The sequence below is a fragment of the Bubalus bubalis genome, chromosome 10, assembly GCF_019923935.1.
Source record: "Bubalus bubalis isolate 160015118507 breed Murrah chromosome 10, NDDB_SH_1, whole genome shotgun sequence".
In the NCBI taxonomy this organism is placed as follows: domain Eukaryota; kingdom Metazoa; phylum Chordata; class Mammalia; order Artiodactyla; family Bovidae; genus Bubalus; species Bubalus bubalis.
The window spans coordinates 44,304,629-44,309,760 of record NC_059166.1 but is presented as its reverse complement, the minus strand read 5'-3'; the positions used below and the strand labels follow the sequence as shown (position 1 = coordinate 44,309,760).

The 5,132-nt window shown below is 44.4% G+C and overlaps 1 long non-coding RNA gene across 1 annotated transcript; it reads left to right on the top strand.

Moving 5' to 3' along the window:
• The first annotated feature begins 1,277 nt into the window (after window positions 1–1,277).
• On the top strand, window positions 1,278–4,341 carry LOC123327860. Its single transcript, XR_006542538.1, has 3 exons — window positions 1,278–1,335; window positions 1,427–1,470; window positions 3,429–4,341. It is a non-coding gene; the product is annotated as an uncharacterized LOC123327860 (long non-coding RNA).
• The last annotated feature ends 791 nt before the right edge of the window (window positions 4,342–5,132 follow it).

Sequence of the window (5,132 nt, the reverse complement as noted above, 5' to 3'; positions counted from 1 at the left end):
TGGTTCAGTGGTTAAGACTCCCTGCTTCCACTACAGGGAGTGAGGGTTCCATCATTGGTCAGGGAACTAAGAACCCACAGGTTACATGGCTCAGGCAAATTCATTAATTAATTGGTCAGCTTTCAGATATATTAAAAAAGAAGAGTCAGAGCCTTAAAAAGGCAACATTTGCTCCTGAAACTTTCAAAGAACAAAAATGATGGGTATAAGGGAGTGTCTTGGAGGGGCCACATGCTGAGTCTCAGCTAGGCGTGGATGTGATGGCAGGTCTCACCTCCCGAACAGCGTCTCTGCATTCAGTTGCATTGCCCAATTTTCCTGAGGTCGCACATACTCATTTGATGAGCCAGAGGAGGAGAGAGGAGAGTAACAGAGGCTGCATCACAGGGAGCAACCTCAGAACCCCAGAGAGGAAAGGAGAACAAAACCCCCTAAACAATGAAGAAACCCACTGGGCAGGAAGGGTAGGCTGGATGCTGCTATGAGAGCTTGGGTATCAGGAGAGAATTGTGGTTTGGGGTACAGTCTGAGAACTCTACCTGAAAGCTTGAAGCTGTCTTTCCCAGTCTCCCTTCCTTCTTCCAACCCTTCCCAGGCAGGGGGAGGATGTATAATACAACCGAAGATCACTATCATTTGCCATGGCAACCACCCATCCCCAGATCTCCTGGACCAGACGAGACTGGAAGGAGAAGACACTTCCCCAGGACAGAGAAGCATAAGAGTGTGTAAACAGAAGCCCTGGGGCATATCGGAGGGCAGGGCTGGTCTGCGCCCTGCGTGGGCTATGCTGGTGGGCTATGCTGGTGGGAAACCTCACTGAGGGTTAAACTGGCAGCCAGCACAGCAGAGGGCAGAGCCTCAGAAGCTGTGATGGCTAATTTTGTGTGTCAACTTTACTGGGCTCGGGGATGCCCAGGTAGCTGGTAAAACATGATTTCTGGGTGTGTCTGTAAGAGGTGAACAATTGAATCAGTAAACTGAGTAAAGAAGCTCATCCTCCCCAATGTGGGTGGGCACCATCTAATCCACTTAGGGTCTGAACAGAACAAAAGGCAGAGGAGGGGCAAAATTTCTCTTTCTCCAGGAGCTGGGACATTCATCTTCTCTTGCCACTGGACATCAGATCTCTTGATTCTTGGGTCTTTTGAGCGTGTGCATATGAAGTCATTTCAGTCATGTCCAACTCTTTGTGACCCCATCGACCACAGTCCACCAGGATCCTCTGTCCATAGGATTTCCCAGGCAAGAATACTGGAGTGGGTTGCCATGCCCTTCTCCAGGGGATCTTTCTGACCCAGAGCTAGACCTGCGTCTCTTGCATCTCCTGCATTGGTAAGCAAGTTCTTTACCATTAGCACCACCAGGGAAACTTGGGTCTTCAGACTCTAAGTCACTAATTCCACCAGCTTTCCTGGTTTTCCAGCTTGAAGATGGCAGATTGTGGGACTTCTCTGTTTCCACAACCATGTGAGTCAATTCCTATAATAAATCTATCATCTATCTATCCTGTTAGTTCTGTTTCTCTGGAGAATCTTGACTAATACATAAGGTAAATGAGTCACCTCCCTACACTCACCTTAAGGAGGAGTAGAGCTGAGGTTTTGCCATCTGGCAAAAGAAGACTAGGAATAAGGTGACAACTAAGTGGGTGATGTTCCACAAAGATGATGGAGGAAGTGGAGGAGATGAAAGCTGGTCACAGGGAACCAAAATCTCACCTTGCTCCCTCCCCCTGCCTTAAAGTGACTTCCCCCTTCCCACCCCCCCCCACCCCCAACCAGGTGACAATAACAGATCTGGTCCCCATGCTCACTCTCACCAAAATAAAAGGCACAACCAAAAGCAGAATAAACCCAATCTGAGAGTCAGGGAGTCTAGAAAGCAATCTTGGGCGTTTTGTCAGCAATAAAATGCGAGTTTCCATTTTTAATTTTGGGAAATTTCATATTGCACAATTTACTATGTCTCCTTGAGCTGCCAGTACTATTTGCCATCTATTTGGTATCTGGACCAAAACCAAGCATTTACTGGCAGAGGCTGCTTTTACTGGTTTGGGCTGTGCTGCGGATTAGTTAGAAGAATAGGCTCTGGAGCCAGACTTCATGAGTTCAAATCCTGCCTCAGTTACTTGATAGGGGTGCCTCTTAAGGAAAGCACTCCACTCCTCTGTGCCAAGATTCCTACTACCCAAGGTGGTTGTGAAGATAAAACTGAGTGACCAACCTTACTGGTTTGTTCAGGACTGAAGGGCTTTCCTAGGATGCTGGACTTCCAGTGCAAACACTGAGAAGGTCCTGGGAAAACTAGGATGTGCCGATCACCTAAGGGAGAAATAAGCTATTGTAGGTAAAGCACTAAAAACAATGGGTGCTCAATAAGTATTAGCCATTGATACGAGTGAACTTGCTATGACTCTGCTATTGCAATGGTCGTTGCTTCCCCTGAACGTGGAAGTCTGGGACTAGTGTCCTGGTCTTTTCTGAAGGATAAGATCACTTCCATTTCTCCAGAGCTCTGGAATCACTGCAAACAGAGGCAAAGATGAGGGTGGTGTGCTTATGCTGACAGCAGAGTCTGCACACACAGGGAGGATGAGCCAGACTTCAGCCTCTTCTTCTGGCCTGGGATAATGCCAGAGGTGCCCCTGACCCTCCCCTTGTGCCCTCCCCACTCTTCAATGGGTCCACCTGAGCCACGCTGGCTGTCTGGCTGGTCTGCACTGGAGATCTACAGACAGAGCATGATCTGCCGAGTGAAGACTTCTAGTCTTTGGAATCAGATTTCTCCTCGGGACACCCTGAGTCTCCCCAGAAATTCCAAGTGAATTTTGAAAAATGAAAGGACCATATGCTTGCACACTCTGGTCTGGCATCCTGGGAGTTTCTATTTCTCACAAGCTCTTCAAACATTTTATCAGTGAGGCGTTTGTGAGTTTCCTCACTGCCTGGTCTTGAATATAAGGGAGAATGATGTACATGGGAGGCACTTTGGTGCAGAGCTTAAGTGTTTAGGGATTCTAGATTGCTTCAGGGTGATCACGGGCAGCTTTCCCCTTTCAAATCTTGGCTCCCACAATTGCCAAGTTGAGATAATAATTGCTAAGATTTACAAAGCATTTACTATGTGCTGAACAACTAATATATCTTAATTAATCCTTTAAGACAAATTAAAGGTTATACATTTTAAGAATCCCTTTTATAGAAATCTGAGGCACAGAGAGAAGTAACTTGTCCAAGGTCACACAGCTTGCAAGGAGATGAATCAGATTCAAATTTGAGAAGTCTGGCTCCAGAATTCAAACTTTCAACACAGTGTATTCTGACTCTATGCCCACCTCACTGGCTTGTTGCAAGAAATAAAGTAACACAAAGATGCTTAGCATATAGTAAGCATTAAGTAAATCTTTGTTTTATTTTTTTTTTCAGGGTAGGGGGCTGAAAAGATAGTCAAGATAAATGGTTCAGCATAATCTTCATCCACATATAAGAACAGACAACGAGTCTACTAAGCTAGCCTGACATTATTAGAAAAGTTTAACTAGTATTTATTGAGCATGTACCCTGTGACTATTTCTATACAAAGAACTTGGGGTGGAGTTGTGAGTGAAACCAGACACTGTTTCTACACTCCTGAAGATTATTGCCCAGAGAAAGAGATTAAAATTGAGCCAAGTGTTCCACTCCGAAAAGAGGAAAATGAACAATCCAAAAAGGAAATTAAGAAAACTGGCAATCATTTCTTGGCTATGACACCAGAAGCACAGGCAACACAAATAAAAGTAGATAAACTGGACTACATGGATAATTAAAAACTTCTGTGCATCAAGAGACACAATCAAAAGAGTGAAAAAGCAACCTATAGAACAGGAGGGAATATTTGCAATTTATATATCTGATAAGGAGTAAACACCCAGACTATATAAAGAACTCCTACAACTCAACAAGAAACTAAATAACGTGATCAAAAAACTGGCAAAGAACTTGAACAGACATTTACCCGAAGAAGACATACAAATGACCAACAAGCACATGAAGAAGTGCTCAAGGTCGCTAATCTAAGGGAAATGCAAATCAAACCACAGTGAGATACCACCTCATACTCCTCAGGATGGCGACTGTCAAAATCACAAAAACAAAAATAACAAGCATTGGCAAGGATGTAGAAAAACTGGTACCTAATGTAGTCAAATTCATAGAGAAAACAAGAAGAGTGACTGCCAAGGGCTGAGGAAGGGAAGAAATGGGAGTTGATGGGCAAAGAGTTTTCGTTTTTTAAAAGATTGTTTTGATGTGGACTGGTTTTAAAGACTTCACTGAATTTATTACAGTATTGCTTCTGTTTCATGGTTTGGTTTCTTGCCGTGAGGCATGTGGGATCTCAGCTCCCCAACCAGGGATGGAACCTGTACCCCCTGCACTGGAAGCTGAACCCTTAACCACTGTATCACCAAGGAAGTCTCCAGAGTTTTCTTCCCTTTAGCAAGATGAAAGGAATTCTGGAGAAGGATGGTGGTGATGGCTGCACAGAAATGGGCATGTACTTAACTGAACAGTACACTTCAAAATAATTAAGGTGGTAAGTTTTATGTTACATGCATTTTACCACAATTTTAAAAGGTACGTTTAAAAAGAGGAGTGGAACGTATGTGTAATGAATGCCGCAAAGGATTTGGGCTCAAGGTACACATAAGGCAGCCCTGACCTGGGGGGGAGGGTGGGTGAGAGAAGTTTCACTACGTGCAGAGCTGGGTGAGTAGGAGTTTGCTGGGGCAGGAAAGAAGCAATGAGAAAAGCATTGAGAAGTCCTTGTGAGGTGAGGGTGCTTCACTCATTTGGGATGGTTTATTAATTATCATTTAAGTACAAACATTTGTTTCCACCTGGTTATTTCTACCTTTTTCTTTTTAAACTGAGACATAGCATACAAACAAAGATTGCAAAATCTTAAATGAACTCCTCGGTATATGTAGTACCAATACTTTGTATCAAATAACAGTTAAAAGGAGTATTGCCATGCTTCTGTCCCCCTTCCTGGCCCTTTCCCTGGAGACAGTAGGGGGCAGGGGCGAGGAGACATCAACAGAGAGCTGGTCCAGAGGGAAGGAGACCAAAGACATATGACAGCTAAAC